The 25,994-nt window shown below is 41.8% G+C and overlaps 49 non-coding genes across 49 annotated transcripts; all 49 read right to left on the reverse strand.

Moving 5' to 3' along the window:
- Positions 1-352: 352 nt before the first annotated feature.
- Positions 353-443, reverse strand: TRNAY-GUA (transfer RNA tyrosine (anticodon GUA)). The gene is given in 2 exon segments: positions 353-388; positions 407-443. It is a non-coding gene; the product is annotated as a tRNA-Tyr (tRNA).
- A 187-nt stretch (positions 444-630) lies between these two features.
- TRNAY-GUA (transfer RNA tyrosine (anticodon GUA)) lies at positions 631-721 on the reverse strand. The gene is given in 2 exon segments: positions 631-666; positions 685-721. It is a non-coding gene; the product is annotated as a tRNA-Tyr (tRNA).
- A 1,052-nt stretch (positions 722-1,773) lies between these two features.
- TRNAY-GUA (transfer RNA tyrosine (anticodon GUA)) lies at positions 1,774-1,864 on the reverse strand. Its single transcript is given in 2 exon segments — positions 1,774-1,809; positions 1,828-1,864. It is a non-coding gene; the product is annotated as a tRNA-Tyr (tRNA).
- A 188-nt stretch (positions 1,865-2,052) lies between these two features.
- Positions 2,053-2,143, reverse strand: TRNAY-GUA (transfer RNA tyrosine (anticodon GUA)). Its single transcript is given in 2 exon segments — positions 2,053-2,088; positions 2,107-2,143. It is a non-coding gene; the product is annotated as a tRNA-Tyr (tRNA).
- Positions 2,144-3,040: 897 nt separating this feature from the next.
- Positions 3,041-3,131, reverse strand: TRNAY-GUA (transfer RNA tyrosine (anticodon GUA)). Its single transcript is given in 2 exon segments — positions 3,041-3,076; positions 3,095-3,131. It is a non-coding gene; the product is annotated as a tRNA-Tyr (tRNA).
- Positions 3,132-3,597: 466 nt separating this feature from the next.
- TRNAY-GUA (transfer RNA tyrosine (anticodon GUA)) lies at positions 3,598-3,688 on the reverse strand. The gene is given in 2 exon segments: positions 3,598-3,633; positions 3,652-3,688. It is a non-coding gene; the product is annotated as a tRNA-Tyr (tRNA).
- A 188-nt stretch (positions 3,689-3,876) lies between these two features.
- Positions 3,877-3,967, reverse strand: TRNAY-GUA (transfer RNA tyrosine (anticodon GUA)). Its single transcript is given in 2 exon segments — positions 3,877-3,912; positions 3,931-3,967. It is a non-coding gene; the product is annotated as a tRNA-Tyr (tRNA).
- A 466-nt stretch (positions 3,968-4,433) lies between these two features.
- Positions 4,434-4,524, reverse strand: TRNAY-GUA (transfer RNA tyrosine (anticodon GUA)). Its single transcript is given in 2 exon segments — positions 4,434-4,469; positions 4,488-4,524. It is a non-coding gene; the product is annotated as a tRNA-Tyr (tRNA).
- Positions 4,525-4,838: 314 nt separating this feature from the next.
- Positions 4,839-4,929, reverse strand: TRNAH-GUG (transfer RNA histidin (anticodon GUG)). Its single transcript is given in 2 exon segments — positions 4,839-4,874; positions 4,893-4,929. It is a non-coding gene; the product is annotated as a tRNA-His (tRNA).
- A 62-nt stretch (positions 4,930-4,991) lies between these two features.
- Positions 4,992-5,082, reverse strand: TRNAY-GUA (transfer RNA tyrosine (anticodon GUA)). The gene is given in 2 exon segments: positions 4,992-5,027; positions 5,046-5,082. It is a non-coding gene; the product is annotated as a tRNA-Tyr (tRNA).
- A 492-nt stretch (positions 5,083-5,574) lies between these two features.
- TRNAY-GUA (transfer RNA tyrosine (anticodon GUA)) lies at positions 5,575-5,665 on the reverse strand. Its single transcript is given in 2 exon segments — positions 5,575-5,610; positions 5,629-5,665. It is a non-coding gene; the product is annotated as a tRNA-Tyr (tRNA).
- A 368-nt stretch (positions 5,666-6,033) lies between these two features.
- Positions 6,034-6,124, reverse strand: TRNAY-GUA (transfer RNA tyrosine (anticodon GUA)). Its single transcript is given in 2 exon segments — positions 6,034-6,069; positions 6,088-6,124. It is a non-coding gene; the product is annotated as a tRNA-Tyr (tRNA).
- Positions 6,125-6,768: 644 nt separating this feature from the next.
- Positions 6,769-6,859, reverse strand: TRNAY-GUA (transfer RNA tyrosine (anticodon GUA)). The gene is given in 2 exon segments: positions 6,769-6,804; positions 6,823-6,859. It is a non-coding gene; the product is annotated as a tRNA-Tyr (tRNA).
- A 1,049-nt stretch (positions 6,860-7,908) lies between these two features.
- TRNAY-GUA (transfer RNA tyrosine (anticodon GUA)) lies at positions 7,909-7,999 on the reverse strand. Its single transcript is given in 2 exon segments — positions 7,909-7,944; positions 7,963-7,999. It is a non-coding gene; the product is annotated as a tRNA-Tyr (tRNA).
- A 645-nt stretch (positions 8,000-8,644) lies between these two features.
- Positions 8,645-8,735, reverse strand: TRNAY-GUA (transfer RNA tyrosine (anticodon GUA)). Its single transcript is given in 2 exon segments — positions 8,645-8,680; positions 8,699-8,735. It is a non-coding gene; the product is annotated as a tRNA-Tyr (tRNA).
- Positions 8,736-9,632: 897 nt separating this feature from the next.
- TRNAY-GUA (transfer RNA tyrosine (anticodon GUA)) lies at positions 9,633-9,723 on the reverse strand. Its single transcript is given in 2 exon segments — positions 9,633-9,668; positions 9,687-9,723. It is a non-coding gene; the product is annotated as a tRNA-Tyr (tRNA).
- A 366-nt stretch (positions 9,724-10,089) lies between these two features.
- TRNAY-GUA (transfer RNA tyrosine (anticodon GUA)) lies at positions 10,090-10,180 on the reverse strand. The gene is given in 2 exon segments: positions 10,090-10,125; positions 10,144-10,180. It is a non-coding gene; the product is annotated as a tRNA-Tyr (tRNA).
- Positions 10,181-10,367: 187 nt separating this feature from the next.
- TRNAY-GUA (transfer RNA tyrosine (anticodon GUA)) lies at positions 10,368-10,458 on the reverse strand. The gene is given in 2 exon segments: positions 10,368-10,403; positions 10,422-10,458. It is a non-coding gene; the product is annotated as a tRNA-Tyr (tRNA).
- Positions 10,459-10,520: 62 nt separating this feature from the next.
- On the reverse strand, positions 10,521-10,611 carry TRNAY-GUA (transfer RNA tyrosine (anticodon GUA)). Its single transcript is given in 2 exon segments — positions 10,521-10,556; positions 10,575-10,611. It is a non-coding gene; the product is annotated as a tRNA-Tyr (tRNA).
- A 466-nt stretch (positions 10,612-11,077) lies between these two features.
- TRNAY-GUA (transfer RNA tyrosine (anticodon GUA)) lies at positions 11,078-11,168 on the reverse strand. The gene is given in 2 exon segments: positions 11,078-11,113; positions 11,132-11,168. It is a non-coding gene; the product is annotated as a tRNA-Tyr (tRNA).
- A 467-nt stretch (positions 11,169-11,635) lies between these two features.
- TRNAY-GUA (transfer RNA tyrosine (anticodon GUA)) lies at positions 11,636-11,726 on the reverse strand. Its single transcript is given in 2 exon segments — positions 11,636-11,671; positions 11,690-11,726. It is a non-coding gene; the product is annotated as a tRNA-Tyr (tRNA).
- A 62-nt stretch (positions 11,727-11,788) lies between these two features.
- TRNAY-GUA (transfer RNA tyrosine (anticodon GUA)) lies at positions 11,789-11,879 on the reverse strand. The gene is given in 2 exon segments: positions 11,789-11,824; positions 11,843-11,879. It is a non-coding gene; the product is annotated as a tRNA-Tyr (tRNA).
- A 339-nt stretch (positions 11,880-12,218) lies between these two features.
- TRNAY-GUA (transfer RNA tyrosine (anticodon GUA)) lies at positions 12,219-12,309 on the reverse strand. Its single transcript is given in 2 exon segments — positions 12,219-12,254; positions 12,273-12,309. It is a non-coding gene; the product is annotated as a tRNA-Tyr (tRNA).
- A 340-nt stretch (positions 12,310-12,649) lies between these two features.
- Positions 12,650-12,740, reverse strand: TRNAY-GUA (transfer RNA tyrosine (anticodon GUA)). The gene is given in 2 exon segments: positions 12,650-12,685; positions 12,704-12,740. It is a non-coding gene; the product is annotated as a tRNA-Tyr (tRNA).
- Positions 12,741-13,358: 618 nt separating this feature from the next.
- Positions 13,359-13,449, reverse strand: TRNAY-GUA (transfer RNA tyrosine (anticodon GUA)). Its single transcript is given in 2 exon segments — positions 13,359-13,394; positions 13,413-13,449. It is a non-coding gene; the product is annotated as a tRNA-Tyr (tRNA).
- Positions 13,450-13,915: 466 nt separating this feature from the next.
- On the reverse strand, positions 13,916-14,006 carry TRNAY-GUA (transfer RNA tyrosine (anticodon GUA)). Its single transcript is given in 2 exon segments — positions 13,916-13,951; positions 13,970-14,006. It is a non-coding gene; the product is annotated as a tRNA-Tyr (tRNA).
- A 188-nt stretch (positions 14,007-14,194) lies between these two features.
- On the reverse strand, positions 14,195-14,285 carry TRNAY-GUA (transfer RNA tyrosine (anticodon GUA)). Its single transcript is given in 2 exon segments — positions 14,195-14,230; positions 14,249-14,285. It is a non-coding gene; the product is annotated as a tRNA-Tyr (tRNA).
- Positions 14,286-14,752: 467 nt separating this feature from the next.
- On the reverse strand, positions 14,753-14,843 carry TRNAY-GUA (transfer RNA tyrosine (anticodon GUA)). Its single transcript is given in 2 exon segments — positions 14,753-14,788; positions 14,807-14,843. It is a non-coding gene; the product is annotated as a tRNA-Tyr (tRNA).
- Positions 14,844-15,182: 339 nt separating this feature from the next.
- TRNAY-GUA (transfer RNA tyrosine (anticodon GUA)) lies at positions 15,183-15,273 on the reverse strand. The gene is given in 2 exon segments: positions 15,183-15,218; positions 15,237-15,273. It is a non-coding gene; the product is annotated as a tRNA-Tyr (tRNA).
- A 340-nt stretch (positions 15,274-15,613) lies between these two features.
- Positions 15,614-15,704, reverse strand: TRNAY-GUA (transfer RNA tyrosine (anticodon GUA)). Its single transcript is given in 2 exon segments — positions 15,614-15,649; positions 15,668-15,704. It is a non-coding gene; the product is annotated as a tRNA-Tyr (tRNA).
- Positions 15,705-16,322: 618 nt separating this feature from the next.
- On the reverse strand, positions 16,323-16,413 carry TRNAY-GUA (transfer RNA tyrosine (anticodon GUA)). The gene is given in 2 exon segments: positions 16,323-16,358; positions 16,377-16,413. It is a non-coding gene; the product is annotated as a tRNA-Tyr (tRNA).
- A 466-nt stretch (positions 16,414-16,879) lies between these two features.
- On the reverse strand, positions 16,880-16,970 carry TRNAY-GUA (transfer RNA tyrosine (anticodon GUA)). The gene is given in 2 exon segments: positions 16,880-16,915; positions 16,934-16,970. It is a non-coding gene; the product is annotated as a tRNA-Tyr (tRNA).
- Positions 16,971-17,158: 188 nt separating this feature from the next.
- TRNAY-GUA (transfer RNA tyrosine (anticodon GUA)) lies at positions 17,159-17,249 on the reverse strand. Its single transcript is given in 2 exon segments — positions 17,159-17,194; positions 17,213-17,249. It is a non-coding gene; the product is annotated as a tRNA-Tyr (tRNA).
- Positions 17,250-17,716: 467 nt separating this feature from the next.
- Positions 17,717-17,807, reverse strand: TRNAY-GUA (transfer RNA tyrosine (anticodon GUA)). The gene is given in 2 exon segments: positions 17,717-17,752; positions 17,771-17,807. It is a non-coding gene; the product is annotated as a tRNA-Tyr (tRNA).
- A 492-nt stretch (positions 17,808-18,299) lies between these two features.
- TRNAY-GUA (transfer RNA tyrosine (anticodon GUA)) lies at positions 18,300-18,390 on the reverse strand. Its single transcript is given in 2 exon segments — positions 18,300-18,335; positions 18,354-18,390. It is a non-coding gene; the product is annotated as a tRNA-Tyr (tRNA).
- A 340-nt stretch (positions 18,391-18,730) lies between these two features.
- Positions 18,731-18,821, reverse strand: TRNAY-GUA (transfer RNA tyrosine (anticodon GUA)). The gene is given in 2 exon segments: positions 18,731-18,766; positions 18,785-18,821. It is a non-coding gene; the product is annotated as a tRNA-Tyr (tRNA).
- Positions 18,822-19,439: 618 nt separating this feature from the next.
- Positions 19,440-19,530, reverse strand: TRNAY-GUA (transfer RNA tyrosine (anticodon GUA)). The gene is given in 2 exon segments: positions 19,440-19,475; positions 19,494-19,530. It is a non-coding gene; the product is annotated as a tRNA-Tyr (tRNA).
- Positions 19,531-19,996: 466 nt separating this feature from the next.
- Positions 19,997-20,087, reverse strand: TRNAY-GUA (transfer RNA tyrosine (anticodon GUA)). The gene is given in 2 exon segments: positions 19,997-20,032; positions 20,051-20,087. It is a non-coding gene; the product is annotated as a tRNA-Tyr (tRNA).
- Positions 20,088-20,275: 188 nt separating this feature from the next.
- On the reverse strand, positions 20,276-20,366 carry TRNAY-GUA (transfer RNA tyrosine (anticodon GUA)). Its single transcript is given in 2 exon segments — positions 20,276-20,311; positions 20,330-20,366. It is a non-coding gene; the product is annotated as a tRNA-Tyr (tRNA).
- A 923-nt stretch (positions 20,367-21,289) lies between these two features.
- TRNAY-GUA (transfer RNA tyrosine (anticodon GUA)) lies at positions 21,290-21,380 on the reverse strand. The gene is given in 2 exon segments: positions 21,290-21,325; positions 21,344-21,380. It is a non-coding gene; the product is annotated as a tRNA-Tyr (tRNA).
- Positions 21,381-21,998: 618 nt separating this feature from the next.
- TRNAY-GUA (transfer RNA tyrosine (anticodon GUA)) lies at positions 21,999-22,089 on the reverse strand. Its single transcript is given in 2 exon segments — positions 21,999-22,034; positions 22,053-22,089. It is a non-coding gene; the product is annotated as a tRNA-Tyr (tRNA).
- Positions 22,090-22,555: 466 nt separating this feature from the next.
- On the reverse strand, positions 22,556-22,646 carry TRNAY-GUA (transfer RNA tyrosine (anticodon GUA)). The gene is given in 2 exon segments: positions 22,556-22,591; positions 22,610-22,646. It is a non-coding gene; the product is annotated as a tRNA-Tyr (tRNA).
- A 188-nt stretch (positions 22,647-22,834) lies between these two features.
- Positions 22,835-22,925, reverse strand: TRNAY-GUA (transfer RNA tyrosine (anticodon GUA)). Its single transcript is given in 2 exon segments — positions 22,835-22,870; positions 22,889-22,925. It is a non-coding gene; the product is annotated as a tRNA-Tyr (tRNA).
- Positions 22,926-23,419: 494 nt separating this feature from the next.
- On the reverse strand, positions 23,420-23,510 carry TRNAY-GUA (transfer RNA tyrosine (anticodon GUA)). Its single transcript is given in 2 exon segments — positions 23,420-23,455; positions 23,474-23,510. It is a non-coding gene; the product is annotated as a tRNA-Tyr (tRNA).
- A 618-nt stretch (positions 23,511-24,128) lies between these two features.
- TRNAY-GUA (transfer RNA tyrosine (anticodon GUA)) lies at positions 24,129-24,219 on the reverse strand. Its single transcript is given in 2 exon segments — positions 24,129-24,164; positions 24,183-24,219. It is a non-coding gene; the product is annotated as a tRNA-Tyr (tRNA).
- A 466-nt stretch (positions 24,220-24,685) lies between these two features.
- Positions 24,686-24,776, reverse strand: TRNAY-GUA (transfer RNA tyrosine (anticodon GUA)). The gene is given in 2 exon segments: positions 24,686-24,721; positions 24,740-24,776. It is a non-coding gene; the product is annotated as a tRNA-Tyr (tRNA).
- A 188-nt stretch (positions 24,777-24,964) lies between these two features.
- TRNAY-GUA (transfer RNA tyrosine (anticodon GUA)) lies at positions 24,965-25,055 on the reverse strand. Its single transcript is given in 2 exon segments — positions 24,965-25,000; positions 25,019-25,055. It is a non-coding gene; the product is annotated as a tRNA-Tyr (tRNA).
- Positions 25,056-25,396: 341 nt separating this feature from the next.
- On the reverse strand, positions 25,397-25,487 carry TRNAY-GUA (transfer RNA tyrosine (anticodon GUA)). Its single transcript is given in 2 exon segments — positions 25,397-25,432; positions 25,451-25,487. It is a non-coding gene; the product is annotated as a tRNA-Tyr (tRNA).
- Positions 25,488-25,855: 368 nt separating this feature from the next.
- Positions 25,856-25,946, reverse strand: TRNAY-GUA (transfer RNA tyrosine (anticodon GUA)). Its single transcript is given in 2 exon segments — positions 25,856-25,891; positions 25,910-25,946. It is a non-coding gene; the product is annotated as a tRNA-Tyr (tRNA).
- Between the last annotated feature and the right edge of the window lie 48 nt (positions 25,947-25,994).

Here is a 25,994-nt window from a genome sequence, read left to right on the forward strand (position 1 = left end):
ATTATATTTAAATTCAATTATTTAATATTATAAACGATGAAAATAATGTCCGTCGAGCCGGATTTGAACCAGCGACCTATGGATAACTTTGTTAATCGCCCTCTACAGTCCACCGCTCTACCAAATGAGCTATCGACGGATGAGGAGCGTGAAATTATATTTAAATTCAATTATTTAATATTATAAACGATGAAAAAAATGTCCGTCGAGCCGGTTTTGAACCAGCGACCTATGGATAATTTTGTCAATCGCCCTCTACAGTCCACCGCTCTACCAACTGAGCTATCGAAGGGTGAGAAACGAGAAATTATGTTGTAATTCAATTAATTAATATTATAAACGATGAAAAATGTCCGTCGAGCCGGATTTGAACCAGCGACCTATGGATAACTTTGTTAATCGCCCTCTACAGTCCACCGCTCTACCAACTGAGCTATCGACGGATGAGGAGCGTGAAGTTATGTTGTAATAAAAATGTCCATCGAGCCAGATTTGAACCACCGACTTCTGGATAACTCTGTCACTCGCCCTCTACAGTCCACCGCTCTACCAACTAAGCAATCGACGGATGAGGAGCGTGAAATTATATTGAAATTGATTTATTTAATATTATAAACAATGAAAAAAATGTCCGTCGAGCCGGTTTTGAACCAGCGACCGATGGATAACTTTGTCAATCGCTCTCTACAGTCCACCGCTCTACCAACTGAGCTATCGACGGATGAGGAGCGTTAAATTATGTTGTAATGAAAAATGTCCGTCGAGCCCGATTTGAACCACCGACTTCTGGATAACTCTGCCACTCGCCCTCTACAGTCCACCGCTCTACCAACTGAGCCATCGACGGTTGAGGAGAGTGAAATTATATTTAAATTCAATTATTTAATATTATAAACGATGAAAATAATGTCCGTCGAACCGGATTTGAACCAGCGACCTATGGATAACTTTGTTAATCGCCCTCTACAGTCCACCGCTCTACCAAATGAGCTATCGACGGATGAGGAGCGTGAAATTATGTTGTAATGAAAAATGTCCGTCGAGCCAGATTTGAACCAGCAACCTATGGATAACTTTGTCAATCGGCCTCTACAGTCCACCGCTCTACCAACTGAGCAATCGACGGATGAGGAGCGTGAAATTATATTTAAATTCAATTATTTAATATTATAAACGATGAAAAAAATGTCCGTCGAGCCGGTTTTGAACCAGCGACCTATGGATAACTTTGTTAATCGCCCTCTACAGTCCCCCGCTCTACTAACTGAGCTATCGACGGATGAGGAGCGTGAAATTATATTTAAATTCAAATATTTAATATTAAAAACGACGAAAAAAGTGTCCGTCGAGCCGGATTTGAACCACCGACCTATGGATAACTCTGTCACTCGCCCTCTACAGTCCACCGCTCTACCAACTGAGCTAACGACGGATGAGGAGCTTTAAATTATATTTAAATTCAATTATTTAATACTATAAACGATGCAAAAAATGTCCGTCCAGCCGGATTTGAACCAGCGATCTATGGATAACTTTGTTAATCGCCCTCTACAGTCCACCGCTCTGCCAACTGAGATATTGATGGACGAGGAGCGTGAAATTATGATGTAATGAAAAATGTCCGACGAGCCAGATTTGAACCACCGACTTCTGGATAACTCTGTCAGTCGCCCTCTACAGTCCACCGCTCTACCAACTGAGCTAACGACGGATGAAGAGCGTTAAATAATATTTAAATTCAATTATTTAATACTATAAACGATGCAAAAAATGTCCGTCGAGCCGGATTTGAACCAGCGACCTATGGATAACTTTGTTAATCGCCCTCTACAGTCCACCGCTCTACCAACTGAGCTATCGACGGATGAGGAGCGTTAAATTATGTTGTAATGAAAAATGTCCGTCGAGCCCGATTTGAACCACCGACTTCTGGATAACTCTGCCACTCGCCCTCTACAGTCCACCGCTCTACCAACTGAGCTATCGACGGTTGAGGAGAGTGAAATTATATTTAAATTCAATTATTTAATATTATAAACGATGAAAATAATGTCCGTCGAGCCGGATTTGAACCAGCGACCTATGGATAACTTTGTTAATCGCCCTCTACAGTCCACCGCTCTACCAACTGAGCTATCGACGGATGAGGAGCGTGAAATTATGTTTTAATGAAAAATGTCCGTCGAGCCAGATTTGAAACAGCGACCTATGGATAACTTTGTCAATCGCCCTCTACAGTCCACCGCTCTACCAACTGAGCTATCGACGGATGAGGAGCGTGAAGTTATGTTGTAATAAAAATGTCCGTCGAGCCGGTTTTGAACCAGCGACCTATGGATAACTTTGTTAATCGCCCTCTACAGTCCACCGCTCTACCAACTGAGCTATCCACTGTTGAGGAAAGTGAAATTATATTTAAATTCAATTATTTAATATTATAAACGATGAAAATAATGTCCGTCGAGCCGGATTTGAACCAGCGACCTATGGATAACTTTGTTAATCGCCCTCTACAGTCCACCGCTCTACTAACTGAGCTATCGACGGATGAGGAGCGTGAAATTATATTTAAATTCAAATATTTAATATTAAAAACGACGAAAAAAGTGTCCGTCGAGCCGGATTTGAACCACCGACTTCTGGATAACTCTGCCACTCGCCCTCTACAGTCCACCGCTCTACCAACTGAGCTATCGACGGATGAGGAGCGTGAATTTATATTTTAATTCAATTAATTAATATTATAAACGATGAAAAAAATGTCCGTCGAGCCGGATTTCAACCAGCAAACTATGGATATTTTGTTAATCGCCCTCTACAGTCCACCGCTCTACCAACTGAGCTATCGACGGATGAGGAGCGTTAAATTAAGTTGTAATGAAAAATGTCCGTCGAGCCCGATTTGAACCACCGACATCTGGATAACTCTGCCACTCGCCCTCTACAGTCCACCGCTCTACCAACTGAGCTATCGACGGTTGAGGAGAGTGAAATTATATTTAAATTCAATTATTTAATATTATAAACGATGAAAATAATGTCCGTCGAGCCGGATTTGAACCAGCGACCTATGGATAACTTTGTTAATCGCCCTCTACAGTCCACCGCTCTACCAACTGAGCTATCGACGGATGAGGAGCGTGAAATTATGTTTTAATGAAAAATGTCCGTCGAGCCAGATTTGAACCAGCGACCTATGGATAACTTTGTCAATCGCCCTCTACAGTCCACCGCTCTACCAACTGAGCAATCGACGGATGAGGAGCGTGAATTTATATTTTAATTCAATTAATTAATATTATAAACGATGAAAAAAATGTCCGTCGAGCCGGATTTCAACCAGCAAACTATGGATATTTTGTTAATCGCCCTCTACAGTCCACCGCTCTGCCAACTGAGATATTGATGGACGAGGAGCGTGAAATTATGATGTAATGAAAAATGTCCGACGAGCCAGATTTGAACCACCGACTTCTGGATAACTCTGTCAGTCGCCCTCTACAGTCCACCGCTCTACCAACTGAGCTAACGACGGATGAAGAGCGTTAAATAATATTTAAATTCAATTATTTAATACTATAAACGATGCAAAAAATGTCCGTCGAGCCGGATTTGAACCAGCGACCTATGGATAACTTTGTTAATCGCCCTCTACAGTCCACCGCTCTACCAACTGAGCTATCGACGGATGAGGAGCGTTAAATTATGTTGTAATGAAAAATGTCCGTCGAGCCCGATTTGAACCACCGACTTCTGGATAACTCTGCCACTCGCCCTCTACAGTCCACCGCTCTACCAACTGAGCTATCGACGGTTGAGGAGAGTGAAATTATATTTAAATTCAATTATTTAATATTATAAACGATGAAAATAATGTCCGTCGAGCCGGATTTGAACCAGCGACCTATGGATAACTTTGTTAATCGCCCTCTACAGTCCACCGCTCTACCAACTGAGCTATCGACGGATGAGGAGCGTGAAATTATGTTTTAATGAAAAATGTCCGTCGAGCCAGATTTGAAACAGCGACCTATGGATAACTTTGTCAATCGCCCTCTACAGTCCACCGCTCTACCAACTGAGCAATCGACGGATGAGGAGCGTGAATTTATATTTTAATTCAATTAATTAATATTATAAACGATGAAAAAAATGTCCGTCGAGCCGGATTTCAACCAGCAAACTATGGATATTTTGTTAATCGCCCTCTACAGTCCACCGCTCTGCCAACTGAGATATTGATGGACGAGGAGCGTGAAATTATGATGTAATGAAAAATGTCCGACGAGCCAGATTTGAACCACCGACTTCTGGATAACTCTGTCAGTCGCCCTCTACAGTCCACCGCTCTACCAACTGAGCTAACGACGGATGAAGAGCGTTAAATAATATTTAAATTCAATTATTTAATACTATAAACGATGCAAAAAATGTCCGTCGAGCCGGATTTGAACCAGCGACCTATGGATAACTTTGTTAATCGCCCTCTACAGTCCACCGCTCTACCAACTGAGCTATCGACGGATGAGGAGCGTTAAATTATGTTGTAATGAAAAATGTCCGTCGAGCCCGATATGAACCACCGACTTCTGGATAACTCTGCCACTCGCCCTCTACAGTCCACCGCTCTACCAACTGAGCTATCGACGGATGAGGAGCGTTAAATTATGTTGTAATGAAAAATGTCCGCCGAGCCCGATTTGAACCACCGACTTCTGGATAAATCTGCCACTCGCCCTCTACAGTCCACCGCTCTACCAACTGAGCTATCGACGGTTGAGGAGAGTGAAAATATATTTAAATTCAATTATTTAATATTATAAACGATGAAAATAATGCCCGTCGAGCCGGATTTGAACCACCGACCTATGGATAACTTTGTTAATCGCCCTCCACAGTCCACCGCTCTACCAACTGAGCAATCGACGGATGAGGAGCGTGAAATTATATTTAAATTCAATTATTTAATATTATAAACGATGAAAAAAATGTCCGTCGAGCCGGTTTTGAACCAGCGACCTATGGATAACTTTGTTAATCGCCCTCTACAGTCCACCGCTCTACCAACTGAGCTATCGACGGATGAGGAGCGTGAAATTATATTTAAATTCAAATATTTAATATTAAAAACGACGAAAAAAGTGTCCGTCCAGCCGGATTTGAACCAGCGATCTATGGATAACTTTGTTAATCGCCCTCTACAGTCCACCGCTCTACCAACTGAGCTATCGACGGATGAGGAGCGTGAAATTATGTTTTAATGAAAAATGTCCGTCGAGCCAGATTTGAACCAGCGACCTATGGATAACTTTGTCAATCGCCCTCTACAGTCCACCGCTCTACCAACTGAGCAATCGACGGATGAGGAGCGTGAAATTATATTTAAATTCAATTATTTAATTTTATAAACGATGAAAAAAATGTCCGTCGAGCCGGTTTTGAACCAGCGACCTATGGATAATTTTGTCAATCGCCCTCTACAGTCCACCGCTCTACCAACTGAGCTATCGAAGTGTAAGAAACGAGAAATTATGTTGTAATTCAATTAATTAATATTATAAACGATGAAAAATGTCCGTCGAGCCGGATTTGAACCAGCGACCTATGGATAACTTTGTTAATCGCCCTCTACAGTCCACCGCTCTACCAACTGAGCTATCGACGGATGAGGAGCGTGAAATTATATTTAAATTGAATTATTTAATATTATAAATAATGAAAAAAATGTCCGTCGAGCCAGATTTGAACCACCGACTTCTGGATAACTCTGCCACTCGCCCTCTACAGTCCACCGCTCTACCAACTGAGCTATCGACGGTTGAGGAGAGTGATATTATATTTAAATTCAATTATTTAATATTATAAACGATGAAAATAATGTCCGTCGAGTCGGATTTGAACCAGCGACCTATGGATAACTTTGTTAATCGCCCTCTACAGTCCACCGCTCTACCAAATGAGCTATCGACGGATGAGGAGCGTGAAATTATATTTAAATTCAATTATTTAATATTATAAACGATGAAAAAAATGTCCGTCGAGCCGGTTTTGAACCAGCGACCTATGGATAATTTTGTCAATCGCCCTCTACAGTCCACCGCTCTACCAACTGAGCTATCGACGGATGAGGAGCGTGAAGTTATGTTGTAATAAAAATGTCCATCGAGCCAGATTTGAACCACCGACTTCTGGATAACTCTGTCACTCGCCCTCTACAGTCCACCGCTCTACCAACTGAGCTATCGACGGATGAGGAGCGTGAAATTATATTTAAATTGAATTATTTAATATTATAAATAATGAAAAAAATGTCCGTCGAGCCAGATTTGAACCACCGACTTCTGGATAACTCTGCCACTCGCCCTCTACAGTCCACCGCTCTACCAACTGAGCTATCGACGGTTGAGGAGAGTGATATTATATTTAAATTCAATTATTTAATATTATAAACGATGAAAATAATGTCCGTCGAGTCGGATTTGAACCAGCGACCTATGGATAACTTTGTTAATCGCCCTCTACAGTCCACCGCTCTACCAAATGAGCTATCGACGGATGAGGAGCGTGAAATTATATTTAAATTCAATTATTTAATATTATAAACGATGAAAAAAATGTCCGTCGAGCCGGTTTTGAACCAGCGACCTATGGATAATTTTGTCAATCGCCCTCTACAGTCCACCGCTCTACCAACTGAGCTATCGAAGGGTGAGAAACGAGAAATTATGTTGTAATTCAATTAATTAATATTATAAACGATGAAAAATGTCCGTCGAGCCGGATTTGAACCAGCGACCTATGGATAACTTTGTTAATCGCCCTCTACAGTCCACCGCTCTACCAACTGAGCTATCGACGGATGAGGAGCGTGAAGTTATGTTGTAATAAAAATGTCCATCGAGCCAGATTTGAACCACCGACTTCTGGATAACTCTGTCACTCGCCCTCTACAGTCCACCGCTCTACCAACTGAGCTATCGACGGATGAGGAGCGTGAAATTATATTTAAATTGAATTATTTAATATTATAAATAATAAAAAAAATGTCCGTCGAGGCGGTTTTGAACCAGCGACCTATGGATAACTTTGTTAATCGCCCTCTACAGTCCACCGCTCTACCAACTGAGCTATCGACGGATGAGGAGCGTGAAGTTATGTTGTAATAAAAATGTCCATCGAGCCAGATTTGAACCACCGACTTCTGGATAACTCTGTCACTCGCCCTCTACAGTCCACCGCTCTACCAACTGAGCTATCGACGGATGAGGAGCGTGAAATTATATTTAAATTGAATTATTTAATATTATAAATAATAAAAAAAATGTCCGTCGAGGCGGTTTTGAACCAGCGACCTATGGATAACTTTGTCAATCGCCCTCTACAGTCCACCGCTCTACCAACTGAGCAATCGACGGATGAGGAGCGTGAAATTATATTGAAATTGATTTATTTAATATTATAAACAATGAAAAAAATGTCCGTCGAGCCGGTTTTGAACCAGCGACCGATGGATAACTTTGTCAATCGCTCTCTACAGTCCACCGCTCTACCAATTGAGCTATCGACGGATGAGGAGCGTGAATTTATATTTTAATTCAATTAATTAATATTATAAACGATGAAAAAAATGTCCGTCGAGCCGGATTTCAACCAGCAAACTATGGATATTTTGTTAATCGCCCTCTACAGTCCACCGCTCTACCAACTGAGCTATCGACGGATGAGGAGCGTTAAATTAAGTTGTAATGAAAAATGTCCGTCGAGCCCGATTTGAACCACCGACTTCTGGATAACTCTGCCACTCGCCCTCTACAGTCCACCGCTCTACCAACTGAGCTATCGACGGTTGAGGAGAGTGAAATTATATTTAAATTCAATTATTTAATATTATAAACGATGAAAATAATGTCCGTCGAGCCGGATTTGAACCAGCGACCTATGGATAACTTTGTTAATCGCCCTCTACAGTCCACCGCTCTACCAACTGAGCTATCGACGGATGAGGAGCGTGAAATTATGTTGTAATGAAAAATGTTCGTCGAGCCAGATTTGAACCAGCAACCTATGGATAACTTTGTCAATCGCCCTCTACAGTCCACCGCTCTACCAACTGAGCAATCGACGGATGAGGAGCGTGAAATTATATTTAAATTCAATTATTTAATATTATAAACGATGAAAAAAATGTCCGTCGAGCCGGTTTTGAACCAGCGACCTATGGATAACTTTGTTAATCGCCCTCTACAGTCCACCGCTCTACCAACTGAGCTATCGACTGTTGAGGAAAGTGAAATTATATTTAAATTCAATTATTTAATATTATAAACGATGAAAATAATGTCCGTCGAGCCGGATTTGAACCAGCGACCTATGGATAACTTTGTTAATCGCCCTCTACAGTCCACCGCTCTACCAAATGAGCTATCGACGGATGAGGAGCGTGAAATTATATTTAAATTCAATTATTTAATATTATAAACGATGAAAAAAATGTCCGTCGAGCCGGTTTTGAACCAGCGACCTATGGATAATTTTGTCAATCGCCCTCTACAGTCCACCGCTCTACCAACTGAGCTATCGAAGGGTGAGAAACGAGAAATTATGTTGTAATTCAATTAATTAATATTATAAACGATGAAAAATGTCCGTCGAGCCGGATTTGAACCAGCGACCTATGGATAACTTTGTTAATCGCCCTCTACAGTCCACCGCTCTACCAACTGAGCTATCGACGGATGAGGAGCGTGAAGTTATGTTGTAATAAAAATGTCCATCGAGCCAGATTTGAACCACCGACTTCTGGATAACTCTGTCACTCGCCCTCTACAGTCCACCGCTCTACCAACTAAGCAATCGACGGATGAGGAGCGTGAAATTATATTGAAATTGATTTATTTAATATTATAAACAATGAAAAAAATGTCCGTCGAGCCGGTTTTGAACCAGCGACCGATGGATAACTTTGTCAATCGCTCTCTACAGTCCACCGCTCTACCAATTGAGCTATCGACGGATGAGGAGCGTGAATTTATATTTTAATTCAATTAATTAATATTATAAACGATGAAAAAAATGTCCGTCGAGCCGGATTTCAACCAGCAAACTATGGATATTTTGTTAATCGCCCTCTACAGTCCACCGCTCTACCAACTGAGCTATCGACGGATGAGGAGCGTTAAATTAAGTTGTAATGAAAAATGTCCGTCGAGCCCGATTTGAACCACCGACTTCTGGATAACTCTGCCACTCGCCCTCTACAGTCCACCGCTCTACCAACTGAGCTATCGACGGATGAGGAACGTGAAATTATGTTGTAATGAAAAATGTTCGTCGAGCCAGATTTGAACCAGCAACCTATGGATAACTTTGTCAATCGCCCTCTACAGTCCACCGCTCTACCAACTGAGCAATCGACGGATGAGGAGCGTGAAATTATATTTAAATTCAATTATTTAATATTATAAACGATGAAAAAAATGTCCGTCGAGCCGGTTTTGAACCAGCGACCTATGGATAACTTTGTTAATCGCCCTCTACAGTCCACCGCTCTACCAACTGAGCTATCGACTGTTGAGGAAAGTGAAATTATATTTAAATTCAATTATTTAATATTATAAACGATGAAAATAATGTCCGTCGAGCCGGATTTGAACCAGCGACCTATGGATAACTTTGTTAATCGCCCTCTACAGTCCACCGCTCTACCAACTGAGCTATCGACGGATGAGGAGCGTGAAATTATATTTAAATTCAAATATTTAATATTAAAAACGACTAAAAAAGTGTCCGTCGAGCCGGATTTGAACCACCGACCTATGGATAACTCTGTCACTCGCCCTCTACAGTCCACCGCTCTACCGACTGAGCTAACGACGGATGAGGAGCTTTAAATTATATTTAAATTCAATTATTTAATATTATAAACGACGAAAAAAATATCCGTCGAGCCGGATTTGAAACACCGACCTATGGATAACTCTGTCACTCGCCCTCTACAGTCCACCGCTCTACCAACTGAGCTATCGAAGGGTGAGGAACGAGAAATTATGTTGTAATTCAATTAATTAATATTATAAACGATGAAAAATGTCCGTCGAGCCGGATTTGAACCAGCGACCTATGGATAACTTTGTTAATCGCCCTCTACAGTCCACCGCTCTACCAACTGAGCTATCGACGGATGTGGAGCGTGAAGTTATGTTGTAATAAAAATGGCCATCGAGCCAGATTTGAACCACCGACTTCTGGATAACTCTGTCACTCGCCCTCTACAGTCCACCGCTCTACCAACTGAGCTATCGACGGATGAGGAGCGTGAAATTATATTTAAATTGAATTATTTAATATTATAAATAATGAAAAAAATGTCCGTCGAGCCGGTTTTGAACCAGCGACCTATGGATAACTTTGTCAATCGCCCTCTACAGTCCACCGCTCTACCAACTGAGCTATCGACGGTTGAGGAGAGTGAAATTATATTTAAATTCAATTATTTAATATTATAAACGATGAAAATAATGTCCGTCGAGCCGGATTTGAACCAGCGACCTATGGATAACTTTGTTAATCGCCCTCTACAGTCCACCGCTCTACCAACTGAGCTATCGACGGATGAGGAGCGTGAAATTATGTTTTAATGAAAAATGTCCGTCGAGCCAGATTTGAACCAGCGACCTATGGATAACTTTGTCAATCGCCCTCTACAGTCCACCGCTCTACCAACTGAGCAATCGACGGATGAGGAGCGTGAATTTATATTTTAATTCAATTAATTAATATTATAAACGATGAAAAAAATGTCCGTCGAGCCGGATTTCAACCAGCAAACTATGGATATTTTGTTAATCGCCCTCTACAGTCCACCGCTCTGCCAACTGAGATATTGATGGACGAGGAGCGTGAAATTATGATGTAATGAAAAATGTCCGACGAGCCAGATTTGAACCACCGACTTCTGGATAACTCTGTCAGTCGCCCTCTACAGTCCACCGCTCTACCAACTGAGCTAATGACGGATGAAGAGCGTTAAATAATATTTAAATTCAATTATTTAATACTATAAACGATGCAAAAAATGTCCGTCGAGCCGGATTTGAACCAGCGACCTATGGATAACTTTGTTAATCGCCCTCTACAGTCCACCGCTCTACCAACTGAGCTATCGACGGATGAGGAGCGTTAAATTATGTTGTAATGAAAAATGTCCGTCGAGCCCGATTTGAACCACCGGCTTCTGGATAACTCTGCCACTCGCCCTCTACAGTCCACCGCTCTACCAACTGAGCTATCGACGGATGAGGAGCGTTAAATTATGTTGTAATGAAAAATGTCCGTCGAGCCCGATTTGAACCACCGACTTCTGGATAAATCTGCCACTCGCCCTCTACAGTCCACCGCTCTACCAACTGAGCTATCGACGGTTGAGGAAAGTGAAAATATATTTAAATTCAATTATTTAATATTATAAACGATGAAAATAATGCCCGTCGAGCCGGATTTGAACCACCGACCTATGGATAACTTTGTTAATCGCCCTCTACAGTCCACCGCTCTACCAACTGAGCAATCGACGGATGAGGAGCGTGAAATTATATTTAAATTCAATTATTTAATATTATAAACGATGAAAAAAATGTCCGTCGAGCCGGTTTTGAACCAGCGACCTATGGATAACTTTGTTAATCGCCCTCTACAGTCCACCGCTCTACCAACTGAGCTATCGACGGATGAGGAGCGTGAAATTATATTTAAATTCAAATATTTAATATTAAAAACGACGAAAAAAGTGTCCGTCCAGCCGGATTTGAACCAGCGACCTATGGATAACTTTGTTAATCGCCCTCTACAGTCCACCGCTCTACCAACTGAGCTATCGACGGATGAGGAGCGTGAAATTATGTTTTAATGAAAAATGTCCGTCGAGCCAGATTTGAACCAGCGACCTATGGATAACTTTGTCAATCGCCCTCTACAGTCCACCGCTCTACCAACTGAGCAATCGACGGATGAGGAGCGTGAAATTATATTTAAATTCAATTATTTAATATTATAAACGATGAAAAAAATGTCCGTCGAGCCGGTTTTGAACCAGCGACCTATGGATAATTTTGTCAATCGCCCTCTACAGTCCACCGCTCTACCAACTGAGCTATCGAAGGGTGAGAAACGAGAAATTATGTTGTAATTCAATTAATTAATATTATAAACGATGAAAAATGTCCGTCGAGCCGGATTTGAACCAGCGACCTATGGATAACTTTGTTAATCGCCCTCTACAGTCCACCGCTCTACCAACTGAGCTATCGACGGATGAGGAGCGTGAAATTATGTTGTAATAAAAATGTCCGTCGAGCCAGATTTGAACCACCGACTTCTGGATAACTCTGTCACTCGCCCTCTACAGTCCACCGCTCTACCAACTGAGCTATCGACGGATGAGGAGCGTGAAATTATATTTAAATTGAATTATTTAATATTATAAATAATGAAAAAAATGTCCGTCGAGCCGGTTTTGAACCAGCGACCTATGGATAACTTTGTCAATCGTCCTCTACAGTCCACCGCTCTACCAACTGAGCAATCGACGGATGAGGAGCGTGAAATTATATTGAAATTGATTTATTTAATATTATAAACAATGAAAAAAATGTCCGTCGAGCCGGTTTTGAACCAGCGACCTATGGATAACTTTGTCAATCGCTCTCTACAGTCCACCGCTCTACCAATTGAGCTATCGACGGATGAGGAGCGTGAATTTATATTTTAATTCAATTAATTAATATTATAAACGATGAAAAAAATGTCCGTCGAGCCGGATTTCAACCAGCAAACTATGGATATTTTGTTAATCGCCCTCTACAGTCCACCGCTCTACCAACTGAGCTATCGACGGATGAGGAGCGTTAAATTAAGTTGTAATGAAAAATGTCCGTCGAGCCCGATTTGAACCACCGACTTCTGGATAACTCTGCCACTCGCCCTCTACAGTCCACCGCTCTACCAACTGAGCTATCGACGGTTGAGGAGAGTGAAATTATATTTAAATTCAATTATTTAATATTATAAACGATGAAAAAAATGTCCGTCGAGCCGGATTTCAACCAGCAAACTATGGATATTTTGTTAATCGCCCTCTACAGTCCACCGCTCTACCAACTGAGCTATCGACGGATGAGGAGCGTTAAATTAAGTTGTAATGAAAAATGTCCGTCGAGCCCGATTTGAACCACCGACTTCTGGATAACTCTGCCACTCGCCCTCTACAGTCCACCGCTCTACCAACTGAGCTATCGACGGTTGAGGAGAGTGAAATTATATTTAAATTCAATTATTTAATATTATAAACGATGAAAATAATGTCCGTCGAGCCGGATTTGAACCAGCGACCTATGGATAACTTTGTTAATCGCCCTCTACAGTCCACCGCTCTACCAACTGAGCTATCGACGGATGAGGAGCGTGAAATTATGTTTTAATGAAAAATGTCCGTCGAGCCAGATTTGAACCAGCGACCTATGGATAACTTTGTCAATCGCCCTCTACAGTCCACCGCTCTACCAACTGAGCAATCGACGGATGAGGAGCGTGAATTTATATTTTAATTCAATTAATTAATATTATAAACGATGAAAAAAATGTCCGTCGAGCCGGATTTCAACCAGCAAACTATGGATATTTTGTTAATCGCCCTCTACAGTCCACCGCTCTGCCAACTGAGATATTGATGGACGAGGAGCGTGAAATTATGATGTAATGAAAAATGTCCGACGAGCCAGATTTGAACCACCGACTTCTGGATAACTCTGTCAGTCGCCCTCTACAGTCCACCGCTCTACCAACTGAGCTAACGACGGATGAAGAGCGTTAAATTATATTTAAATTCAATTATTTAATACTATAAACGATGCAAAAAATGTCCGTCGAGCCGGATTTGAACCAGCGACCTATGGATAACTTTGTTAATCGCCCTCTACAGTCCACCGCTCTACCAACTGAGCTATCGACGGATGAGGAGCGTTAAATTATGTTGTAATGAAAAATGTCCGTCGAGCCCGATTTGAACCACCGACTTCTGGATAACTCTGCCACTCGCCCTCTACAGTCCACCGCTCTACCAACTGAGCTATCGACGGAGGAGGAGAGTGAAATTATATTTAAATTCAATTATTTAATATTATAAACGATGAAAATAATGTCCGTCGAGCCGGATTTGAACCAGCGACCTATGGATAACTTTGTTAATCGCCCTCTACAGTCCACCGCTCTACCAACTGAGCTATCGACGGATGAGGAACGTTAAATTATGTTGTAATGAAAAATGTCCGTCGAGCCCGATTTGAACCACCGGCTTCTGGATAACTCTGCCACTCGCCCTCTACAGTCCACCGCTCTACCAACTGAGCTATCGACGGATGAGGAGCGTTAAATTATGTTGTAATGAAAAATGTCCGTCGAGCCCGATTTGAACCACCGACTTCTGGATAAATCTGCCACTCGCCCTCTACAGTCCACCGCTCTACCAACTGAGCTATCGACGGTTGAGGAAAGTGAAAATATATTTAAATTCAATTATTTAATATTATAAACGATGAAAATAATGCCCGTCGAGCCGGATTTGAACCACCGACCTATGGATAACTTTGTTAATCGCCCTCTACAGTCCACCGCTCTACCAACTGAGCAATCGACGGATGAGGAGCGTGAAATTATATTTAAATTCAATTATTTAATATTATAAACGATGAAAAAAATGTCCGTCGAGCCGGTTTTGAACCAGCGACCTATGGATAACTTTGTTAATCGCCCTCTACAGTCCACCGCTCTACCAACTGAGCTATCGACGGATGAGGAGCGTGAAATTATATTTAAATTCAAATATTTAATATTAAAAACGACGAAAAAAGTGTCCGTCCAGCCGGATTTGAACCAGCGATCTATGGATAACTTTGTTAATCGCCCTCTACAGTCCACCGCTCTACCAACTGAGCTATCGACGGATGAGGAGCGTGAAATTATGTTTTAATGAAAAATGTCCGTCGAGCCAGATTTGAACCAGCGACCTATGGATAACTTTGTCAATCGCCCTCTACAGTCCACCGCTCTACCAACTGAGCAATCGACGGATGAGGAGCGTGAAATTATATTTAAATTCAATTAATTAATATTATAAACGATGAAAAATGTCCGTCGAGCCGGATTTGAACCAGCGACCTATGGATAACTTTGTTAATCGCCCTCTACAGTCCACCGCTCTACCAACTGAGCTATCGACGGATGAGGAGCGTGAAATTATGTTGTAATAAAAATGTCCGTCGAGCCAGATTTGAACCACCGACTTCTGGATAACTCTGTCACTCGCCCTCTACAGTCCACCGCTCTACCAACTGAGCTATCGACGGATGAGGAGCGTGAAATTATATTTAAATTGAATTATTTAATATTATAAATAATGAAAAAAATGTCCGTCGAGCCGGTTTTGAACCAGCGACCTATGGATAACTTTGTCAATCGTCCTCTACAGTCCACCGCTCTACCAACTGAGCAATCGACGGATGAGGAGCGTGAAATTATATTGAAATTGATTTATTTAATATTATAAACAATGAAAAAAATGTCCGTCGAGCCGGTTTTGAACCAGCGACCTATGGATAACTTTGTCAATCGCTCTCTACAGTCCACCGCTCTACCAATTGAGCTATCGACGGATGAGGAGCGTGAATTTATATTTTAATTCAATTAATTAATATTATAAACGATGAAAAAAATGTCCGTCGAGCCGGATTTCAACCAGCAAACTATGGATATTTTGTTAATCGCCCTCTACAGTCCACCGCTCTACCAACTGAGCTATCGACGGATGAGGAGCGTTAAATTAAGTTGTAATGAAAAATGTCCGTCGAGCCCGATTTGAACCACCGACTTCTGGATAACTCTGCCACTCGCCCTCTACAGTCCACCGCTCTACCAACTGAGCTATCGACGGTTGAGGAGAGTGAAATTATATTTAAATTCAATTATTTAATATTATAAACGATGAAAAAAATGTCCGTCGAGCCGGATTTCAACCAGCAAACTATGGATATTTTGTTAATCGCCCTCTACAGTCCACCGCTCTACCAACTGAGCTATCGACGGATGAGGAGCGTTAAATTAAGTTGTAATGAAAAATGTCCGTCGAGCCCGATTTGAACCACCGACTTCTGGATAACTCTGCCACTCGCCCTCTACAGTCCACCGCTCTACCAACTGAGCTATCGACGGTTGAGGAGAGTGAAATTATATTTAAATTCAATTATTTAATATTATAAACGATGAAAATAATGTCCGTCGAGCCGGATTTGAACCAGCGACCTATGGATAACTTTGTTAATCGCCCTCTACAGTCCACCGCTCTACCAACTGAGCTATCGACGGATGAGGAGCGTGAAATTATGTTTTAATGAAAAATGTCCGTCGAGCCAGATTTGAACCAGCGACCTATGGATAACTTTGTCAATCGCCCTCTACAGTCCACCGCTCTACCAACTGAGCAATCGACGGATGAGGAGCGTGAATTTATATTTTAATTCAATTAATTAATATTATAAACGATGAAAAAAATGTCCGTCGAGCCGGATTTCAACCAGCAAACTATGGATATTTTGTTAATCGCCCTCTACAGTCCACCGCTCTGCCAACTGAGATATTGATGGACGAGGAGCGTGAAATTATGATGTAATGAAAAATGTCCGACGAGCCAGATTTGAACCACCGACTTCTGGATAACTCTGTCAGTCGCCCTCTACAGTCCACCGCTCTACCAACTGAGCTAACGACGGATGAAGAGCGTTAAATTATATTTAAATTCAATTATTTAATACTATAAACGATGCAAAAAATGTCCGTCGAGCCGGATTTGAACCAGCGACCTATGGATAACTTTGTTAATCGCCCTCTACAGTCCACCGCTCTACCAACTGAGCTATCGACGGATGAGGAGCGTTAAATTATGTTGTAATGAAAAATGTCCGTCGAGCCCGATTTGAACCACCGACTTCTGGATAACTCTGCCACTCGCCCTCTACAGTCCACCGCTCTACCAACTGAGCTATCGACGGAGGAGGAGAGTGAAATTATATTTAAATTCAATTATTTAATATTATAAACGATGAAAATAATGTCCGTCGAGCCGGATTTGAACCAGCGACCTATGGATAACTTTGTTAATCGCCCTCTACAGTCCACCGCTCTACCAACTGAGCTATCGACGGATGAGGAGCGTTAAATTATGTTGTAATGAAAAATGTCCGTCGAGCCCGATTTGAACCACCGGCTTCTGGATAACTCTGCCACTCGCCCTCTACAGTCCACCGCTCTACCAACTGAGCTATCGACGGATGAGGAGCGTTAAATTATGTTGTAATGAAAAATGTCCGTCGAGCCCGATTTGAACCACCGACTTCTGGATAAATCTGCCACTCGCCCTCTACAGTCCACCGCTCTACCAACTGAGCTATCGACGGTTGAGGAAAGTGAAAATATATTTAAATTCAATTATTTAATATTATAAACGATGAAAATAATGCCCGTCGAGCCGGATTTGAACCACCGACCTATGGATAACTTTGTTAATCGCCCTCTACAGTCCACCGCTCTACCAACTGAGCAATCGACGGATGAGGAGCGTGAAATTATATTTAAATTCAATTATTTAATATTATAAACGATGAAAAAAATGTCCGTCGAGCCGGTTTTGAACCAGCGACCTATGGATAACTTTGTTAATCGCCCTCTACAGTCCACCGCTCTACCAACTGAGCTATCGACGGATGAGGAGCGTGAAATTATATTTAAATTCAAATATTTAATATTAAAAACGACGAAAAAAGTGTCCGTCCAGCCGGATTTGAACCAGCGATCTATGGATAACTTTGTTAATCGCCCTCTACAGTCCACCGCTCTACCAACTGAGCTATCGACGGATGAGGAGCGTGAAATTATGTTTTAATGAAAAATGTCCGTCGAGCCAGATTTGAACCAGCGACCTATGGATAACTTTGTCAATCGCCCTCTACAGTCCACCGCTCTACCAACTGAGCAATCGACGGATGAGGAGCGTGAAATTATATTTAAATTCAATTATTTAATATTATAAACGATGAAAAAAATGTCCGTCGAGCCGGTTTTGAACCAGCGACCTATGGATAATTTTGTCAATCGCCCTCTACAGTCCACCGCTCTACCAACTGAGCTATCGAAGGGTGAGAAACGAGAAATTATGTTGTAATTCAATTAATTAATATTATAAACGATGAAAAATGTCCGTCGAGCCGGATTTGAACCAGCGACCTATGGATAACTTTGTTAATCGCCCTCTACAGTCCACCGCTCTACCAACTGAGCTATCGACGGATGAGGAGCGTGAAATTATGTTGTAATAAAAATGTCCGTCGAGCCAGATTTGAACCACCGACTTCTGGATAACTCTGTCACTCGCCCTCTACAGTCCACCGCTCTACCAACTGAGCTATCGACGGATGAGGAGCGTGAAATTATATTTAAATTGAATTATTTAATATTATAAATAATGAAAAAAATGTCCGTCGAGCCGGTTTTGAACCAGCGACCTATGGATAACTTTGTCAATCGTCCTCTACAGTCCACCGCTCTACCAACTGAGCAATCGACGGATGAGGAGCGTGAAATTATATTGAAATTGATTTATTTAATATTATAAACAATGAAAAAAATGTCCGTCGAGCCGGTTTTGAACCAGCGACCTATGGATAACTTTGTCAATCGCTCTCTACAGTCCACCGCTCTACCAATTGAGCTATCGACGGATGAGGAGCGTGAATTTATATTTTAATTCAATTAATTAATATTATAAACGATGAAAAAAATGTCCGTCGAGCCGGATTTCAACCAGCAAACTATGGATATTTTGTTAATCGCCCTCTACAGTCCACCGCTCTACCAACTGAGCTATCGACGGATGAGGAGCGTTAAATTAAGTTGTAATGAAAAATGTCCGTCGAGCCCGATTTGAACCACCGACTTCTGGATAACTCTGCCACTCGCCCTCTACAGTCCACCGCTCTACCAACTGAGCTATCGACGGTTGAGGAGAGTGAAATTATATTTAAATTCAATTATTTAATATTATAAACGATAAAAAAAATGTCCGTCGAGCCGGATTTCAACCAGCAAACTATGGATATTTTGTTAATCGCCCTCTACAGTCCACCGCTCTACCAACTGAGCTATCGACGGATGAGGAGCGTTAAATTAAGTTGTAATGAAAAATGTCCGTCGAGCCCGATTTGAACCACCGACTTCTGGATAACTCTGCCACTCGCCCTCTACAGTCCACCGCTCTACCAACTGAGCTATCGACGGTTGAGGAGAGTGAAATTATATTTAAATTCAATTATTTAATATTATAAACGATGAAAATAATGTCCGTCGAGCCGGATTTGAACCAGCGACCTATGGATAACTTTGTTAATCGCCCTCTACAGTCCACCGCTCTACCAACTGAGCTATCGACGGATGAGGAGCGTGAAATTATGTTTTAATGAAAAATGTCCGTCGAGCCAGATTTGAACCAGCGACCTATGGATAACTTTGTCAATCGCCCTCTACAGTCCACCGCTCTACCAACTGAGCAATCGACGGATGAGGAGCGTGAATTTATATTTTAATTCAATTAATTAATATTATAAACGATGAAAAAAATGTCCGTCGAGCCGGATTTCAACCAGCAAACTATGGATATTTTGTTAATCGCCCTCTACAGTCCACCGCTCTGCCAACTGAGATATTGATGGACGAGGAGCGTGAAATTATGATGTAATGAAAAATGTCCGACGAGCCAGATTTGAACCACCGACTTCTGGATAACTCTGTCAGTCGCCCTCTACAGTCCACTGCTCTACCAACTGAGCTAACGACGGATGAAGAGCGTTAAATTATATTTAAATTCAATTATTTAATACTATAAACGATGCAAAAAATGTCCGTCGAGCCGGATTTGAACCAGCGACCTATGGATAACTTTGTTAATCGCCCTCTACAGTCCACCGCTCTACCAACTGAGCTATCGACGGATGAGGAGCGTTAAATTATGTTGTAATGAAAAATGTCCGTCGAGCCCGATTTGAACCACCGACTTCTGGATAACTCTGCCACTCGCCCTCTACAGTCCACCGCTCTACCAACTGAGCTATCGACGGAGGAGGAGAGTGAAATTATATTTAAATTCAATTATTTAATATTATAAACGATGAAAATAATGTCCGTCGAGCCGGATTTGAACCAGCGACCTATGGATAACTTTGTTAACCGCCCTCTACAGTCCACCGCTCTACCAACTGAGCTATCGACGGATGAGGAGCGTGAAATTATATTTAAATTCAAATATTTAATATTAAAAACGACGAAAAAAGTGTCCGTCGAGCCGGATTTGAACCACCGACCTATGGATAACTTTGTTAATCGCCCTCTACAGTCCACCGCTCTACCAACTGAGCTATCGACGGATGAGGAGCGTTAAATTATGTTGTAATGAAAAATGTCCGTCGACCCCGATTTGAACCACCGACTTCTGGATAACTCTGCCACTCGCCCTCTACAGTCCACCGCTCTACCAACTGAGCTATCGACGGTTGAGGAGAGTGAAATTATATTTAAATTCAATTATTTAATATTATAAACGATGAAAATAATGTCCGTCGAGCCGGTTTTGAACCAGCGACCTATGGATAATTTTGTCAATCGCCCTCTACAGTCCACCGCTCTACCAACTGAGCTATCGAAGGGTGAGAAACGAGAAATTATGTTGTAATTCAATTAATTAATATTATAAACGATGAAAAATGTCCGTCGAGCCGGATTTGAACCAGCGACCTATGGATAACTTTGTTAATCGCCCTCTACAGTCCACCGCTCTACCAACTGCGCTATCGACGGATGAGGAGCGTGAAATTATGTTGTAATAAAAATGTCCGTCGAGCCAGATTTGAACCACCGACTTCTGGATAACTCTGTCACTCGCCCTCTACAGTCCACCGCTCTACCAACTGAGCTATCGACGGATGAGGAGCGTGAAATTATATTTAAATTGAATTATTTAATATTATAAATAATGAAAAAAATGTCCGTCGAGCCGGTTTTGAACCAGCGACCTATGGATAACTTTGTCAATCGTCCTCTACAGTCCACCGCTCTACCAACTGAGCAATCGACGGATGAGGAGCGTGAAATTATATTGAAATTGATTTATTTAATATTATAAACAATGAAAAAAATGTCCGTCGAGCCGGTTTTGAACCAGCGACCTATGGATAACTTTGTCAATCGCTCTCTACAGTCCACCGCTCTACCAATTGAGCTATCGACGGATGAGGAGCGTGAATTTATATTTTAATTCAATTAATTAATATTATAAACGATGAAAAAAATGTCCGTCGAGCCGGATTTCAACCAGCAAACTATGGATATTTTGTTAATCGCCCTCTACAGTCCACCGCTCTACCAACTGAGCTATCGACGGATGAGGAGCGTTAAATTAAGTTGTAATGAAAAATGTCCGTCGAGCCCGATTTGAACCACCGACTTCTGGATAACTCTGCCACTCGCCCTCTACAGTCCACCGCTCTACCAACTGAGCTATCGACGGTTGAGGAGAGTGAAATTATATTTAAATTCAATTATTTAATATTATAAACGATGAAAAAAATGTCCGTCGAGCCGGATTTCAACCAGCAAACTATGGATATTTTGTTAATCGCCCTCTACAGTCCACCGCTCTACCAACTGAGCTATCGACGGATGAGGAGCGTTAAATTAAGTTGTAATGAAAAATGTCCGTCGAGCCCGATTTGAACCACCGACTTCTGGATAACTCTGCCACTCGCCCTCTACAGTCCACCGCTCTACCAACTGAGCTATCGACGGTTGAGGAGAGTGAAATTATATTTAAATTCAATTATTTAATATTATAAACGATGAAAATAATGTCCGTCGAGCCGGATTTGAACCAGCGACCTATGGATAACTTTGTTAATCGCCCTCTACAGTCCACCGCTCTACCAACTGAGCTATCGACGGATGAGGAGCGTGAAATTATGTTTTAATGAAAAATGTCCGTCGAGCCAGATTTGAACCAGCGACCTATGGATAACTTTGTCAATCGCCCTCTACAGTCCACCGCTCTACCAACTGAGCAATCGACGGATGAGGAGCGTGAATTTATATTTTAATTCAATTAATTAATATTATAAACGATGAAAAAAATGTCCGTCGAGCCGGATTTCAACCAGCAAACTATGGATATTTTGTTAATCGCCCTCTACAGTCCACCGCTCTACCAACTGAGCTATCGACGGATGAGGAGCGTTAAATTAAGTTGTAATGAAAAATGTCCGTCGAGCCCGATTTGAACCACCGACTTCTGGATAACTCTGCCACTCGCCCTCAACAGTCCACCGCTCTACCAACTGAGCTAACGACGGATGAAGAGCGTTAAATTATATTTAAATTCAATTATTTAATACTATAAACGATGCAAAAAATGTCCGTCGAGCCGGATTTGAACCAGCGACCTATGGATAACTTTGTTAATCGCCCTCTACAGTCCACCGCTCTACCAACTGAGCTATCGACGGATGAGGAGCGTTAAATTATGTTGTAATGAAAAATGTCCGTCGAGCCCGATTTGAACCACCGACTTCTGGATAACTCTGCCACTCGCCCTCTACAGTCCACCGCTCTACCAACTGAGCTATCGACGGAGGAGGAGAGTGAAATTATATTTAAATTCAATTATTTAATATTATAAACGATGTAAATAATGTCCGTCGAGCCGGATTTGAACCAGCGACCTATGGATAACTTTGTTAACCGCCCTCTACAGTCCACCGCTCTACCAACTGAGCTATCGACGGATGAGGAGCGTGAAATTATATTTAAATTCAAATATTTAATATTAAAAACGACGAAAAAAGTGTCCGTCGAGCCGGATTTGAACCACCGACCTATGGATAACTTTGTTAATCGCCCTCTACAGTCCACCGCTCTACCAACTGAGCTATCGACGGATGAGGAGCGTTAAATTATGTTGTAATGAAAAATGTCCGTCGACCCCGATTTGAACCACCGACTTCTGGATAACTCTGCCACTCGCCCTCTACAGTCCACCGCTCTACCAACTGAGCTATCGACGGTTGAGGAGAGTGAAATTATATTTAAATTCAATTATTTAATATTATAAACGATGAAAATAATGTCCGTCGAGCCGGTTTTGAACCAGCGACCTATGGATAACTTTGTCAATCGTCCTCTACAGTCCACCGCTCTACCAACTGAGCAATCGACGGATGAGGAGCGTGAAATTATATTGAAATTGATTTATTTAATATTATAAACAATGAAAAAAATGTCCGTCGAGCCGGTTTTGAACCAGCGACCTATGGATAACTTTGTCAATCGCTCTCTACAGTCCACCGCTCTACCAATTGAGCTATCGACGGATGAGGAGCGTGAATTTATATTTTAATTCAATTAATTAATATTATAAACGATGAAAAAAATGTCCGTCGAGCCGGATTTCAACCAGCAAACTATGGATATTTTGTTAATCGCCCTCTACAGTCCACCGCTCTACCAACTGAGCTATCGACGGATGAGGAGCGTTAAATTAAGTTGTAATGAAAAATGTCCGTCGAGCCCGATTTGAACCACCGACTTCTGGATAACTCTGCCACTCGCCCTCTACAGTCCACCGCTCTACCAACTGAGCTATCGACGGTTGAGGAGAGTGAAATTATATTTAAATTCAATTATTTAATATTATAAACGATGAAAAAAATGTCCGTCGAGCCGGATTTCAACCAGCAAACTATGGATATTTTGTTAATCGCCCTCTACAGTCCACCGCTCTACCAACTGAGCTATCGACGGATGAGGAGCGTTAAATTAAGTTGTAATGAAAAATGTCCGTCGAGCCCGATTTGAACCACCGACTTCTGGATAACTCTGCCACTCGCCCTCTACAGTCCACCGCTCTACCAACTGAGCTATCGACGGTTGAGGAGAGTGAAATTATATTTAAATTCAATTATTTAATATTATAAACGATGAAAATAATGTCCGTCGAGCCGGATTTGAACCAGCGACCTATGGATAACTTTGTTAATCGCCCTCTACAGTCCACCGCTCTACCAACTGAGCTATCGACGGATGAGGAGCGTGAAATTATGTTTTAATGAAAAATGTCCGTCGAGCCAGATTTGAACCAGCGACCTATGGATAACTTTGTCAATCGCCCTCTACAGTCCACCGCTCTACCAACTGAGCAATCGACGGATGAGGAGCGTGAATTTATATTTTAATTCAATTAATTAATATTATAAACGATGAAAAAAATGTCCGTCGAGCCGGATTTCAACCAGCAAACTATGGATATTTTGTTAATCGCCCTCTACAGTCCACCGCTCTACCAACTGAGCTATCGACGGATGAGGAGCGTTAAATTAAGTTGTAATGAAAAATGTCCGTCGAGCCCGATTTGAACCACCGACTTCTGGATAACTCTGCCACTCGCCCTCTACAGTCCACCGCTCTACCAACTGAGCTAACGACGGATGAAGAGCGTTAAATTATATTTAAATTCAATTATTTAATACTATAAACGATGCAAAAAATGTCCGTCGAGCCGGATTTGAACCAGCGACCTATGGATAACTTTGTTAATCGCCCTCTACAGTCCACCGCTCTACCAACTGAGCTATCGACGGATGAGGAGCGTTAAATTATGTTGTAATGAAAAATGTCCGTCGAGCCCGATTTGAACCACCGACTTCTGGATAACTCTGCCACTCGCCCTCTACAGTCCACCGCTCTACCAACTGAGCTATCGACGGAGGAGGAGAGTGAAATTATATTTAAATTCAATTATTTAATATTATAAACGATGAAAATAATGTCCGTCGAGCCGGATTTGAACCAGCGACCTATGGATAACTTTGTTAACCGCCCTCTACAGTCCACCGCTCTACCAACTGAGCTATCGACGGATGAGGAGCGTGAAATTATATTTAAATTCAAATATTTAATATTAAAAACGACGAAAAAAGTGTCCGTCGAGCCGGATTTGAACCACCGACCTATGGATAACTTTGTTAATCGCCCTCTACAGTCCACCGCTCTACCAACTGAGCTATCGACGGATGAGGAGCGTTAAATTATGTTGTAATGAAAAATGTCCGTCGACCCCGATTTGAACCACCGACTTCTGGATAACTCTGCCACTCGCCCTCTACAGTCCACCGCTCTACCAACTGAGCTATCGACGGTTGAGGAGAGTGAAATTATATTTAAATTCAATTATTTAATATTATAAACGATGAAAATAATGTCCGTCGAGCCGGATTTGAACCAGCGACCTATGGATAACTTTGTTAATCGCCCTCTACAGTCCACCGCTCTACCAACTGAGCTATCGACGGATGAGGAGCGTCAAATTATATTTAAATTCAAATATTTAATATTAAAAACGACGAAAAAAGTGTCCGTCGAGCCGGATTTGAACCACCGACCTATGGATAACTCTGTCACTCGCCCTCTACAGTCCACCGCTCTACCAACTGAGCTATCGACGGATGAGGAGAGTGAAAATATATTTAAATTCAATTATTTAATATTATAAACGATGAAAATAATGCCCGTCGAGCCGGATTTGAACCACCGACCTATGGATAACATTGTTAATCGCCCTCTACAGTCCACCGCTCTACCAACTGAGCAATCGACGGATGAGGAGCGTGAAATTATATTTAAATTCAATTATTTAATATTATAAACGATGAAAAAAATGTCCGTCGAGCCGGTTTTGAACCAGCGACCTATGGATAACTTTGTTAATCGCCCTCTACAGTCCACCGCTCTACCAACTGAGCTATCGACGGATGAGGAGCGTGAAATTATATTTAAATTCAAATATTTAATATTAAAAA

The sequence above is a fragment of the Leiobunum rupestre genome, chromosome 11 (assembly GCF_980474605.1).
Source record: "Leiobunum rupestre chromosome 11, qqLeiRupe1.1.hap1, whole genome shotgun sequence".
NCBI classification, from domain to species: Eukaryota; Metazoa; Arthropoda; class Arachnida; order Opiliones; family Sclerosomatidae; genus Leiobunum; species Leiobunum rupestre.